Source organism: Delphinus delphis, chromosome 7, assembly GCF_949987515.2.
Source record: "Delphinus delphis chromosome 7, mDelDel1.2, whole genome shotgun sequence".
Taxonomy (NCBI): domain Eukaryota; kingdom Metazoa; phylum Chordata; class Mammalia; order Artiodactyla; family Delphinidae; genus Delphinus; species Delphinus delphis.
Genome location: NC_082689.1, coordinates 45,805,776 through 45,821,214, shown reverse-complemented (window position 1 = coordinate 45,821,214; position 15,439 = coordinate 45,805,776). Strand labels below are relative to the sequence as shown.

At 40.6% G+C, this 15,439-nt stretch overlaps 1 protein-coding gene across 1 annotated transcript in view; it reads left to right on the top strand.

The window, feature by feature from the left end:
- The window catches only part of GULP1 (GULP PTB domain containing engulfment adaptor 1), a 268,406-nt gene that overhangs the window by 66,490 nt on the left and 186,477 nt on the right, over positions 1–15,439 (top strand). The window lies entirely within an intron of this gene.

Here is a 15,439-nt window from a genome sequence, read left to right as displayed (position 1 = left end):
TTTAGGAATTGTGCAAGGTGATGTGTCAGAGTCCTTATCACAGAAAGGAAAGAATAGGTAAGTAAATAGAGTAGGAAAAATGTTGGGGGCTAGCTAAATGTAGAGGCTTTCAGTGTTTATTTTGTGATTGTTCCATATTTTATGACTACAGTTGCTTTAAAAATATCTTTTTTTTTTTTTTTTTTTTTTTTTGTGCTACACGGGCCTCTCAGTGTTGTGGCCTCTCCCGTTGCGGAGCACAGGCTCCAGACGCGCAGGCTCAGCGGCCATGGCTCACGGGCCCAGCCGCTCCGCGGCATGTGGGATCCTCCCGGACTGGGGCACGAACCCGTGTCCCCTGCATCGGCAGGCGGACTCTCAACCACTGCGCCACCAGGGAAGCCCTAAAAATATCTTGATTATCAAGATTTGTTAACATTTTGTAACGAGATGTGAACTCTTCAATGTCGGAGAATTTTGTTTCCCCCTTGGAAGCTCCGCTGCCTCTTGATCTTCATTCTCTTTGACTGACATCCTGTAGTTAGTGCCTCATGGGTTTACGCTGATGATTTTACCTAGTTCATTCTCAGATTCTCTAGTTATGATCTTATAAAGTATCCCTCATGACTAAAAAGAATGTATTCTGACCAAAACAGGCTTCATTTCTACTCTGAACTGCTAATAAATTTCAAACAGAAAGCTCTTCAATCCCAACCCAAAAAGTCTATACTTAGCATAGCTTTTAAAGAATCCTGATTGAGCACTGTAAACAACTCTACATTTTTTTTTAACACTGATTTTTCAAGCAGTGAAAATTTCCTCTGCTAGAAACATTCCAGGGTTTTCATCACCTTTTCTGGCACCAAATCTTGGATGTGTCAAATTGTGGAAAGCCCTTTGGCTGTAAGAGCTGCTTCCACCTGTGAAGCCTTTATTCTGATTTCTTAACCGGAAGATTGATTTAATTGTTAATGTTGACTACGTCAGTGGTGAGCCATTTGGTCTTTGGTTGGGTAGGGTGTGCACGGTGCTTGATCTCTGTACACTTGGCAGTGCTCTTGTCTGATGGGATGCTGGAGGAAGAGACTGAGTGGAAACTGTTTGGCTGCTGTTTCTGGAAGGTTAGGAAGATATGATCTGCTTATTTTCAGGCGGGGCAATAAGACACAAACTGCCTTCTAGAAATTTTATTGTAGAAGTCGATATTTAATTTTATTATCGTTATAAAAACTGAAAAGTAAGTAGCCCAAAGAACAGTCTTGGTTTTAATATATCATGAGTTACCACACACTTGAAGGCTATTGCCATTCCATGCAATCACGGAAAGAGCTCCTCTTTCATGGTGACATAAACCTGAAAACTTATTTTCCCCAACAAATTAGCAATTTGAAGCTCTTTGCCTTTCTAAACTGTTTGTATTGTGTAATATTGAGCAGATGACAATTACAGATATCTTGACCATTAGGTATTAAGTGCTAAATATTGTATGCAGCATTCAAAACATGATCTGCTCTGTAAACGTATTTGATAGGAAGTAGGTGTCTTCATTTATGTCAATCACTCCTTCATTTATTCACTTATTATTTTATGCCACAGACACCTTTCTCTCCAGTCATTTTCAAGAAACACATACCTAAGCCTTATTTCATACTATTTAAGTTAGAAATGCATAGCGCCCAGGCATTTGTACATTTTAAAACCTTTTAGGGTTTATAATATAAAGAGGAAAAGCATTGTTCTACATATGTAACTGACTTATTTCTGCAGGTGGTATAATTGATGATGCCTCACTCACCTGCACATGTTTATAAACAAAACAAAACAGTGGACGGTTTATGTCCTTTTGACACTGAACAGATGTGAATTTGATTCCCGTATTAAGTGCCTGAGGGACTTACAAGTACGCCTGTTAATTTGTTGCTTGTTCTTCTAAAGTCTTAAATTTACATTCATCGATGACTCCAGGGCTTTCACAGAAATAGTAGCTACAGTCCTCCTAGCCATATGCCAAGATATTAAATGATTGTCTTTCTTTCACAAGCCTCTGAACATTGCAGAGTGTGGATTCTTTCTCTCTATTTCTTTCTCTATTATCTGATTTAGAAGGTTGCTAGGTAATACTGGCCAAGAGAGTAGAACATTCTTTGATTCCTTTGGTGTGCACAGTGGCTTTTTCTATCAAATATGTGACAATTGAAACATCTGGAGAATTATCACCACTTACTTCCAACCAGTTAAAGGAATAGAGTAGGTACAGAAAAAGAAACTGATGCTTAATAGGAGGTGGGTTCTGTCTAATTAAAAAAAAAAAACATGGATTTTAAAGACAGGTGGAAGATATAGCTGTCTAAGTGACTGGAAAGCCCTTTCCACTCTTCATTTCCCAGGAACAGTGGAAATACTAAATTTTGAAAAAAATTATCTCCTTCCCAATTCTTAATAACTTTTCTATTAACATCATTGCCTGTTTTATCTTCTGGAAAATATTATTTTTGTCATTGTACTTGTGAGAATTCAGAGTTATAACATCTATTTTCCTTTGGTACTTTCAAGGGTTCATTTTTACACCTTTGAACAGTTATAGTATGTCTTCGTGTGTGACATTTTTAGTCTATAGAAGGTACTTGGTGCACCTGTCGATTTGAAGATGCTTTGCAATAACTTTGTGGTCACTCAGGGAATTGAATCCATTGAACAGGAACTATTGAAAGCAATGGATATACATCAAGTAATGGTTGACGAGAGTTGGGTTTAGCAGTGTTTGCAGGGACCAAATTATGGAGGAGTGTAAAATTTATCCTGCTGATTCCAAGGCTGCACTGAAGGATGGTTAATCGGTGGGTGGCAGAATCAAGATTTGCATTTCCAAGCTATTGCTGCCAGGAGGTAGAGTAAGATCTGGGGGAAACATATAGGTAAGGAGAGTTAGTCCGATTCAAGGCAGAGTGTTATTAATGTCGGGCAGAGGGAATGGAGAAGATGCAATAGATTCTAGAGCTCTTTTGAAAGTTAAATGGACAAGACATGGTGACAGGCTATAGGGAGTTGAGTAAAGGGGAGAAATATGATGTAACTTGAAGAGCTGGCAACATTTTCCTAGTTGAAAAATTTGGGAGCAGAGCAGCTTTGACAATCATGAAGATAAGGGCTTATTTCGACTTATCTAATTTGTGACACCTTTGGGAGCTGACCAGTGGCAATGGTCTTGCTAGTTATACTTCATATGCTTGTGTAATATTGCTTGTAATAGATTGTGTTTGCAGTTTTTCAGAAGGTATATTAAAAATCTTCAATTTACATGCAGTGGTTTTAATGTATGCCATGGCTACTTTATCATCTCTCTTATTTAGAACTAGCCTACCTCCCTCTGTGTTGCTCAGAAGAATCATTTGCTATAGTTAAATAAGTCCTTGTTGTTTCCTATCCGATCATCCTGCCAATGGTGCTCAAGTAATCAGAAGCCCTTTCGCAATGCTGTGCTGGCAAATACCAGAGGAATTCCTGTTGGCTTTCTTCGTGGGAGTTTGCAGTCCTGTTACATGGATGGGAAGTGCCCACTGAGAACACTTTCAGATTCCCAGGATTACCTGGGTAACTTATTGGTACAGAGGTGCCTGTGGAGAGAATTCACAGAGGAAAGTGAAGATTTTACATCCCAAACAGCATGTTCGGAGTACCAGTTTCATGGTACTAGGCCCTCAGCATCTGCATCCGTGTTCTAATGAAGCCCAACTCATTTGGAGTGGTCTGTCTCCAAGAAGAGAGCTCACATATTTTTATTTGTTGTAGTAAAAAACAGACAATGATTTTACCTTTGTATGTCATTAGATTTTGGTTTATAAATGCAGATAAATAGAACATAAGTTACTCGAGGGCAGAGAATCTGTCTTGTTCATCATTATATCTCTGCCGTCTGGACATATCCCTAACGCTCAATAAATATTGGTTAAATGAATGAATTTTAGTTACTGGAGTAATGATTCCAGTTTTTCTCTTATCTCAGCATTTGTCTGTCTCTGTGTGAACTGACAGAAGGGATAAAGGAGAGGGCACGGGCTGGGGAAGTTGCCTTAGCCATAGGGCAGACAGTTGAGTTCCAGTGGGTGGACAGAACCATTGTGTCCAAAGTTACCTTAGACTACCTCCAGCCGCTTTTGAGAAAATAGATTAGCTCCAGGAGTTCAGGATGAAGCAACAGGGAGCATTGACTTATGGGTCTGACACAGCCATGGAGAATCAGATGGCATTTAATACATATATATCCTGGGCTTTCACAGGTTTTTTTTTTTTGAGTTCTAGGTCAGCCCATGTCATCGAGTAGGATTTATTTATCAAGTTTTAGTTCTGGAGGTGTGACAGAAGTACAGTATTATCCTAGAAACTCAGACAGGTACCAAGTTAGTAACAGTTATATACTGAGGCCCACAGAAGGGATACACAATTAGGAACGTGGGTGTCTGTATCCTCTTACCAGCGTGGGTGGCTTCAGGAGGGAGGAGGCTGTGAGTCAGAACAATCAGCATGTCCTTCAGCCAGTAAGATGAGTGACCAACATCAATGAATGAGAAATGGAAAAGCCTATTTGCTCTCTTCCCTACTGTGCTTTGGCTCTAGAGTGGGTGGGTGGGGACCTGCAGTGAAGCCTGGGGGTAAGGATGTGGTGATGCTCCGTGGCACACTGTAAGCATTCGTCCTTTGCCTCCCTTCTCCTCCCCTGCGTTGCATCCTTTCATTTCTCCTTTACATCCTTTCTACATCCTATCCTCTCTTCTTCTCCCTTTTGACCCTCTCTTTCCCTTTTTCTCATCCTCCTTCCTTCTTCCCCCCTGCAGGATATCATTTTTAAGTATGGTAAAAATTCTGTACCTAATATTTTATAATATAGGAAAATAAAATCTAATATATAAATAAGGATAATCTAGGAAAAAAATGTATGGACTACCTGGTATTGGGAGGTCCGTAAAATTGAAAAGAATGTATTATATTTTTTACTATATTGATACAGTCTAAGCCTTGAGTTAAAAAAATGTTTTACGCATAGCAAAGAAAATACAGAAGCCGTAGATAAATTGTGTTTGCTTTATTGTTCTTATAAAGAATGAGAAAAATCAGCACAGATTTGTTTGTTTTTGCTTTTGAATTAGCTGTAGGAGAACAGATGTCTACAAGATGTAGAGCATATTTTCTTTTTTGGAGAGTACACTTTTTCTCAGTGATTTGAGCTGTATAAATTTGTGTGGCTTTTTTTCCTTTTCATTGGATTACTATAATTCTTTGAGAATGTATTAATTTGATACCATTTTTTTCTATTATTTTTAGAATGTTATATATGGTGAAGTTTTGTTCATTTGTAGTTTTAAGACTGATTCCTTAGGTGACTGTTGAGCCCAGACAGAAGAGATGATGTTAGTCTCTTTTGATGCGAGGAAAAGGGCTCACTTCAGTAAGGTTATGTTTAGGAATGAAAAAGACAGTCGTCCCAGACATGTGTCTAGCTTTTAAGGGAACCCAGGGAAGATGGACTGAGATTCAGAAATGGGAAGTAACCAGTACATCTCTGAGCTGATTGCCTCTCTGCCCCCTAGTGACAGAGTTGATTCTCTGCCGCTGGAATGATGTAGCTACCTTCCCTCTGCTTTTCCCGCTGCTACCGGCATCCTCTCTCTTTATATTTCTCTTTCTTCTGACTCAGTTTCTGATCACTCATAGTAGTTATTCTTCATGATTTCTACTGCCTCGGAACATCTGTTAAGCATTTTCTCCCTGCGTCTTATTTTTCTGCCCCAAATAGTCCGATTCTTTTCCATGTCAGAGTTCAGAATCTAGAACATGTCCTTGGTTCAGGTAACCCACTGTTACGTTGTTTAGGTGGAGCTTTTGCACAAGGTCCCCGCTTAAGCCTTAGCTGATGTATCTTAGCTCAGGTGCTCACTCTAGTCTCCTCAGAGGCGAAGGGTTATGCCAAGTGCTTCCTGGCAGGTTAATCTCTTAGCAGGAGGGTGAGGGCAGGACCCTTATAGATGGGATTTATTGGCACGGCAGGCATTTTGGGAGAAACAGATGGCCAGTTTGCATATAGTGAGACATTACTTTGGCACAAGGAGTGCAGTGGTTAGAGAACCTGAAACACTAGCCCAGTGACCTGCTCATCCTTGGCCCTCCATGTATTTTGGCCTTGATGAAACAATCAATAAATGAGAAATAATTGTTTCTCACTTAGTTTTAGAGGCCTTCCTTGACTCTCATTGCATATTTTGTTTATCACCCTCATTTAATTCACAAATTTTTCTTTCAAACTTAATTTTCATTTACTACTTTACGGGTTATTTCAACCCATAGGTGGGGCTTAAAAAGATATAAACAGCTTCTAAAGGGAGTTAAGCTTATTTGATAATGGAGACATCTGAAGTAGGTAAGGCTCTTTCAGTTTTAAAAAGTGATAAAGATTGCATCTCAGAGTGTTGTCTCTATCTTGGATAAAGTCTCTGAGCAGATACTCAAATAGTACACAGGTAACACTGGCAAAAAGCAGAGTCACTACAGATAACTCAACTTCGTTTCTTTATATGGCTGAGTAATATTCCATTGACTGGCATGTACATATATAAACTACCAAATGTAAAACCGATAGCTAGTGGGAAGCAGCCGCATAGCACAGGGAGATCAGCTCCATTCTTTGTGACCACCCTGAGGGGTGGGATAGGGAGGGTAGGAGTGGGGGAGATGCAAGAGGGAAGAGGTATGGGGATATACATATATGTAAAGCTGATTCCCTTTGTTATAAAGCAGAAACTAACACACCATTGTAAAGCAATTATACTCCAATAAAGATGTTAAAAAAAAAAGAAGAAAAGCAGAGTCAGAATTTTAAAAATGTGAGAGGGGGGGCTTCCCTGGTGGCGCAGTGGTTGAGAGTCCGCCTGCCGATGCAGGGGACATGGGTTCGTGCCCCAGACCGGGAGGATCCCACATGCCGCGGAGCAGCTAGGCCCGTGAGTCATGGCCGCTGAGCCTGTATGTCCGAAGCCTGTGCTCCGCAACGGGAGAGGCCACAACAGTGAGAGTCCCGCGTAACGCAAAAAAAAAAAAAAAATGTGAGAGGAGGTTGTCTTTAAATGCTTTTTTTTTTTCATCTTTAATGGAGTATAATTGCTTTACAATGGTGTGTTAGTTTCTGCTTTATAACAAAGTGAACCAGTTATACATATACATATGTTCCCATCTCTCTTCCCTCTGGCGTCTCCCCCTTCCCACCCTCCCAATCCCACCCCTCCAGGCGGTCACAAAGCACCGAGCTGATCTCCCTGTGCCATGCGGCTGCTTCCCACTAGCTATCTACCTTACGTTTGTTAGTGTGTATATGTCCGTGCCTCTCTCTCGCCCTGTCACCGCTCACCCTTCCCCCTCCCCATGTCCTCAAGTCCGTTCTCCAGTAGGTCTGTGTCTTTATTCCTGTCTTACCCCTAGGTTCTTCATGACATTTTTTTTTCTAAAATTCCATATATATGTGTTAGCATACGGTATTCGTCTTTCTCTTTCTGACTTACTTCACTCTGTATGACAGACTCTAGGTCTATCCACCTCATTACAAATAGCTCAATTTCGTTTCTTGTTATGGCTGGGTAATATTCCATTGTATATATGTGCCACATCTTCTTTATCCATTCATCTGTCAGTGGACACCTAGGTTGTTTCCTTGTCCTGGCTATTGTAAATAGTGCTGCAATGAACACTGTGGTACATGTCTCTTTTTGAATTATGGTTTTCTCAGGGTATATGCCCAGTAGTGGGATTGCTGGGTCATATGGTAGTTCTATTTGTAGTTTTTTAAGGAACCTCCATACTGTTCTCCATAGTGGCTGAACCAGTTCACATTCCCACCAGCACTGCAAGAGTGTTCCCTTTTCTCCACACCCTCTCCAGCATTTATTGTTTCTAGATTTTTTGATGATGGCCATTCTGACCAGTGTGAGATGATATCTCATTGTAGTTTTGATGTGCATTTCTTTAATGATTAATGATGTTGAGCATGCTTTCATGTGTTTGTTGGCAGTCTGCATATCTTCTTTGGAGAAATGTCTATTTGGGTTTTCTGCCCATTTTTGGATTGGGTTGTTTGTTTTTTTGTTATTGAGCTGCATGAGCTACTTATACATTTTGGAGATTCATCCTTTGTCAGTTGCCTCATTTGAAAACACTTTCTCCCATTCTGAGGGTTGTCTTTTGGTCTTGTTTATGGTCTCCTTTGCTGTGCAAAAGCGTTTAAGTTTCATTGGGTCCCATTTGTTTATTTTTGTTTTTATTTCCATTTCTCTAGGAGGTGGGTCAAAGAGGATCTTGCTGTGATTTATGTCATAGAGTGTTCTGTCTATGTTTTCCTCTAAGAGTTTGATAGTTTCTGGCCTTACATTTAGGTCTTTAATCCATTTTGAGCTTATTTTTGTGTATGGTGTTAGGGAGTGATCTAATCTCATACTTTTATATGTACCTGTCCAGTTTTCCCAGCACCACTTATTGAAGAGGCTGTCCTTTCTCCACTGTACATTCCTGCCTCCTTTATCAAAGATAAGGTGAGCATATGTGCGTGGGTTTATCTCTGGGCTTTCTATCCTGTTCCATTGATCTATCTTTCTGTTTTTGTGCCAGTACCATACTGTCTTGATTACTGTAGCTTTGTAGTATAGTCTGAAGTCAGGGAGCCTGATTCCTCCAGCTCCGTTTTTCGTTCCCAAGATTGCTTTGGCTGTTTGGAGTCTTTTGTGTTTCCATATAAATTGTGGAATTTTTTGTTCTAGTTCTGTGAAAAATGCCAGTGGTAGTCTGATAGGGATTGCACTGAATCTGTAGATTGCTTTAGGTAGTAGAGTCATTTGCACAATGTTGATTCTTCCAATCCAAGAACATGGTATATCTCTCCATCTCTTTGTATCATCTTTAATTTATTTCATCAGTGTCTTATAATTTTCTGCATACAGGTCTTTTGTCTCCTCAGGTAGGTTTATTCCTAGATATTTTATTCTTTTTGTTGCAATGGTAAATGGGAGTGTTTTCTTGATTTCACTTTCGGATTTTTCATCGTTAGTGTATAGGAATGCCAGAGATTTCTGTGCATTAATTTTGTATCCTGCTACTTTACCAAATTCTTTGTTTAGCTCCAGTAGTTTTCTGGTAGCATCTTTAGGATTCTCTATGTATAGTATCATGTCATCTGCAAACAGTGACAGCTTTACTTCTTCTTTTCCAATTTCGATTCCTTTTATTTCCTTTCCTTCTCTGATTGCTATGGCTAAAACTTCCAAAACTATGTTGAATAAGAGTGGTGAGAGTGGGCAACCTTGTCTTTTTCCTGATCTTAGTGGAAATGCTTTCAGTTTTTCATCATTGAGGACGATGTTGGCTGTGGGTTTGTCATATATGGCCTTTATTATGTTGAGGAAAGTTCCCTCTATGCCTACTTTCTGCAGGGTTTTTATCATAAATGGGTGTTGAATTTTGTCAAAAGCTTTCTCTGCATCTATTGAGATGATCATATGGTTTTTCTCCTTCAATTTGTTAATATGGTGTATCACGTTGATTGATTTGAGTATATTGAAGAATCCTTGCATTCCTGGAATAAACCCCACTTGATCATGGTGTATGATCCTTTTAATGTGCTGTTGGATTCTGTTTGCTAGTATTTTGTTGAGGATTTTTGCATCTATGTTCATCAGTGATATTGGCCTGTAGTTTTCCTTCTTTGTGACATCCTTGTCTGGTTTTGGTATCAGGGTGATGGTGGCCTCGTAGAATGAGTTTGGGAGTGTTCCTCCCTCTGCTATATTTTGGAATAGTTTGAGAAGGATAGGTGTTAGCTCTTCTCTAAATGTTTGATAGAATTCTCCTGTGAAGCCATCTGGTCCTGAGCTTTTGTTTGTTGGAAGATTTTTAATCACAGTTTCAATTTCAGTGCTTGTGATTGGTCTGCTCATATTTTCTATTTCTTCCTGATTTAGTCTTGGCAGGTTGTGCATTTCTAAGAATTTGTCCATTTCTTCCAGGTTGTCCATTTTATTGGCATAGAGTTGCTTGTAGTAATGTCTCATGATCTTTTGTATTTCTGCAGTGTCAGTTGTTACTTCTCCTTTTTCATTTCTAATTCTATTGATTTGCGTCTTCTCCCTTTTTTTCTTGATGAGTCTGGCTAATGGTTTATAAATTTTGTTTATCTTCTCAAAGAACCAGCTTTTAGTTTTATTGATCTTTGCTATTGTTTCCTTCATTTCTTTTTCATTTATTTCTGATCTGATTTTTATGATTTCTTTCCTTCTGCTAACTTTGGGGTTTTTTTGTTCTTCTTTCTCTAATTGCTTCAGGTGCAAGGTTAGGTTTTTTATTCGAGATGTTTCCTGTTTCTTAAGGCAGGATTGTACTGCTATAAACCTACCTGTTAGAACTGCTTTTGCTGCATCCCATAGATTTTGGTTCATCGTGTCTACATTGTCATTTGTTTCTAGGTATTTTTTTATTTCCTCTTTGATTTATTCAGTGATCACTTGGTTATTAAGTAGTGTATTGTTTAGCCTCCATATGTTTGTATTTTTTACAGATCTTTTCCTGTAATTGATATCTAGTCTCATAGTGTTGTGGTTGGAAAAGATACTTGATACAATTTCAATTTTCTTAAATTTACCAAGGCTTGATTTGTGACGCAAGATATGATCTATCCTGGAGAATGTTCCATGAGCACTTGAGAAAAATGTGTATTCTGTTGTTTTTGGATGGAATGTCCTATAAATATCAATTAAGTCCATCTTGTTTAATGTATCATTAAAGCTTGTGTTTCCTTATTTATTTTCATTTTGGATGATCTGTCCATTGGTTAAAGTGGGGTGTTAAAGTCCCCTACTATGAATGTGTTACTGTCAATTTCCCCTTTTATGGCTGTTAGTATTTGCCTTATGTATTGTAGTGCTCCTATGTTGGGTGCATAAATATTTACAATTGTTATATCTTCTTCTTGGATCGATCCCTTGATCCATTATGTAGTGTCCTTTTTTTTTTTTTCAGTACACAGGCCTCTCACTGTTGTGGCCTCTCCCGTTGCAGAGCACAGGCTCCAGATGCGCAGGCTCAGTGGCCATGGCTCACGGGCCCAGCCGCTCTGCGGCATGTGAGATCTTCCCGGACCGGGGCACGAACCTGCGTCCCCTGCATCAGCAGGCGGACTCTCAACCACTGCACCACGAGGGAAGCCCTAGTGTCCTTCTTTGTCTCTTCTAATAGTCTTTATTTTAAAGTCTATTTTGATACGAGAATTGCTACTCCATCTTTCTTTTGGTTTCCATTTGCATGAAATATCTTTTTCCATCCCCTTACTTTCAGTCTGTATGTGTCTCTAGGTCTGAAGTGGGTCTCTTGTAGACAGCAAATATATGGGTCCTGTTTTTGTGTCCATTCAGCCAATCTGTGTCTTTTGGTGGGAGCATTTAGTCCATTTACATTTAAGGTAATTATCGATATGTATGTTCCTATTCCCATTTTCTTAATTGTTTTGGGTTCGTTATTGTAGGTGTTTTCCTTCTCCTGTGTTTCTTGCCTAGAGAAGTTCCTTTAGCAGTTGTTGTAAAGCTGGTTTGGTGGTGCTGAACTCTCTCAGCTTTTGCTTGTCTGTAAAGGTTTTAATTTCTCCATCAAATCTGAATGAGATCCTTGCTGGGTAGAGTAATCTTGGTTGTAGGTTTTTCTCCTTCATCACTTTCAATATGTCCTGCCAGTCCCTTCTGGCTTGCAGAGTTTCTGCTGAAAGATCAGCTGTTAACCTTATGGGGATTCCCTTGTGTTATTTGTTGTTTTTCCCTTGCTGCTTTTAATATGTTTTCTTTGTATTTAATCTTTGACAGTTTGATTAATATGTGTCTTGGCGTATTTCTCCTTGGATTTATCCTGTATGGGACTCTCTGTGCTTCCTGGACTTGATTAACTATTTCCTTTCCCGTATTAAGGAAGTTTTCAACTATAATCTCTTCAAATATTTTCTCAGTCCCTTTCTTTTCCTCTTTTTCTTCTGGAACCCCTATAATTCGAATGTTGGTGTGTTTAATGTTGTCCGAGAGGTCTCTGAGACTGTCCTCCGTTCCTTTCATTTTTTTCCTTTATTCTGCTCTGCAATAGTTATTTCCACCATTTTATCTTCCAGGTCACTTATCTGTTCTTCTGCCTCAGTTATTCTGCTATTGATCCCATCTACAGTATTTTTAATTTCATTTATTGTGTTGTTCATCGTTGTTTGTTTTATCTTTAGTTCTTCTAGGTCCTTGTTAAATGTTTCTTGCATTTTGTCTATTCTATTTCCAAGATTTTGGATCATCTTTACTGTCATTATTCTGAATTCTTTTTCAGGTAGACTGCCTATTTCCTCTTCTTTTGTTAGGTCTGGTGGGCTTTTATCTTGCTCCTTCATCTGCTATGTGTTTTTCTGTCTTCTCATTTTGCTTATCGTACTGTGTTTGGGGTCTCCTTTTCACAGGCTGCAGGTTCATAGTTCCCGTTGTTTTTGGTGTCTGTTCCCAGTGGCTAAGGTTGGTTTAGTGGGTTGTGTAGGCTTCCTGGTGGAGGGGACTAGTGCCTTTGTTCTGGTGGATGAGGCTGGATCTTGTCTTTCTGGTGGGCAGGTCCACGTCTGGTGGTGTGTTTTGGAGTGTCTGTGGACTTACTATGATTTTAGGCAGCCTCTCTGCTAATGGGTGGTGTTGTGTTCCTGTCTTGCTAGTTATTTGGCATAGGATGTCCAGCACTGTAGCTTGCTGGTCGTTGAGTGAAGCTGGGTGCTGGTGTTGAGATGGAGGTCTCTGGGAGATTTTCGCCATTTGATATTATGTGGAGCTGGGAGGTCTCTTGTGGACCAGTGCCCTGAAGTTGGCTCTCCCACCTCAGAGGCACAGCACTGACTCCTGGCTGCAGCACCAAGAACCTTTCATCCACATGGCTCAGAATAGAAAGGAGAAAAAGTAGAAAGAAAGAATTAGTAGAAGTAGAAAGAGAGAAAGGAGGGAGGGAGCGAGGAAGGAAGGAGGGAAGGAAGGAAAAAAGGAAAGAAAGAAGATATAGTAAAATAAAATAAAATAAAGTTATTAAAATAAAAAATAATTATTAAGAGAAAACAAATTAAAAAAATAAAAGAAACGGACAGATAGAACCCTAGGACAAATGGTGGAAGCAAAGCTCTACAGACATAATCTCACACAGAAGCATACACATACACACTCACAAAAAGAGGAAAAGGGGAAAAAAACATAAATCTTGCTCTCAAAGTCCACCTCCTCAATTTGGGATGATTCGTGTGTAAAGGAGGGAAGGAAGGAAAGAAAGAAAGAAAGAAGATAAAGTAAAGTAAAATAAAGTTATTGAAATAAAAAATAATTATTAAGAAAAAAAATTAAAACAAAAAAAATAAAACAAAAAACGGATGGATAGAACCCTAGGACAAATGGTGGAAGCAAAGCTATACAGACAAAATCTCACACAGAAGCATATACATACACAGTCACAAAAAGAGGAAAAGGGGAAAAAATCATAAATCTTGCTCTCAAAGTCCACCTCCTTAATTTGGGATGATTCGTTGTCTATTCATGTATTCCACAGATGAAGGGTACATCAAATTGATTGTGGAGCTTTAATCCGCTGCTTCTGAGGCTGCTGGGAGAGATTTCCCTTTCTCTTTTTTGTTCTCACAGCTCCCAGGGGCTCAGCTTTGGATTTGGCCCTGCCTCTGCGTGTAGGTTGCCGGAGGGCGTCTGTTCTTTGCTCAGACTGGACGGGGTTAAAGGAGCCGCTGATTCGGGGGCTCAGGCTCACTCAGGCGTGGGGGAGGGAGGGGAACGGAGTGCGGGGCGAGCCTGCGGAGGCAGAGGCCTGCATGACGTTGCACCAGCCTGAGGCGTGCAGTGCATTCTCCTGGGGGAGTTGTCCCTGGATCCCGGGACCCTGGCAGTGGCGGGCTGCACAGGCTCCCCAGAAGCGGGGTGTGGATAGTGACCTGTGCTCGCACACAGGCTTCTTGGTGGCGGCAGCAGTAGCCTTAGCGTCTCATGCCCGTCTCTGGGGTCCGCGCTTTTAGCCGCAGCTCGCGCCCGTCTCTGGAGCTCCTTTAAGCAGCACTCTTAATCCCCTCTCCTCGTGCACGAGGAAACAGAGGGAAGAAAAAGTCTCTTGCCTCTTCGGCAGGTCCAGACTTTTCCCTGGACTCCCTCCCGGCTAGCCGTGGTGCACTAACCCCCTGCAGGCTGTATTCACGCTGCCAACCCCAGTCCTCTCCCGGCGCTCAGACCGAAGCCCGAGCCTCAGCTCGCAGCCCCGCCTGCCCCGGCGGGTGAGCAGACAAGCCTCTCGGGCTGGTGAGTGCCGGTGGCCCTGATCCTCTGTGCGGGAATCTCTCCGCTTTGCCCTCCGCATCCCTGTGGCTGCGCGCTCCTCCGCGGCTCCGAAGCTCCCCCTGCTGCCACCCGCAGTCTCCGCCCGCGAAGGGGCTTCCTAGTGTGTGGAAACCTTTCCTCCTTCACAGCTCCCTCCCACTGGTGCAGGTCCCGTCCCTATCCTTTTGTCTCTGTTTATTCTTTTTTCTTTTGCCCTACCCAGGTACATGGGGAGTTTCTTGCCTTTTGGGAGGTCTGAGGTCTTCTGCCAGCATTCAGTAGGTGTTCTGTAGGAGTTGTTCCACGTGTAGATGTATTTCTGATGTATCTATGGGGAGGAAGGCGATCTCCGCGTCTTACTCTTCCGCCATCTTCTCAGAAGCCCTAAATGCTTTTAAATGTATGTGTTGCTTCTGGTTAACTCTGTGTGTGTGTGTGTGTGTGTGTGTGTGGTTTTATTATTGTTAGTTTCTTTATTTGTTTGATTTTTGTTAAGGTGGAACTTTATAACCTATTCATAAGACTTTTCTCTCTTCTAGCAGTCTTTTGGCTGTTTCTCCCCCAAATCTTTCCCATATATCTATTGAGCATGTACTATGTACCAAGCACAAAGAAAGTGATGCAGTTTTTATCTAATTCAGATAGACAGTAAGCCTGTGATTGCTGTACTTATAATCCAGCTGGCAAGATGTAAATAGGTTGAAAAGTATGGTTTCCTTGATTAGGCAGCAATATTCATTGTGTACAAGCACCTGGTATATTCTTTCAGACTTCACACTGTGTCTTGTTTTCTTCTGTAAAAGGTCTTCTTGTCAAGTTCTAATAGACAAAAAATAAATTTCATCATTATTTCATTGATAATAAGCAATTCATAGCTTAGAATAATTTTCTCACAAAAGCATGCTTTAGCTACAATGGGTGAGGGATTTTCTTTTCCAGTATTATCAATAAAAATTTAGAGTTCACCAAAAATGTGTGAAATAAAATGACAATTAGTACACAGGATTTTAGCTTGCAGACTAGATGTGTTATCCTCTAGTCGTGAATAGAAAGTAGAATTGCTGAGTTGG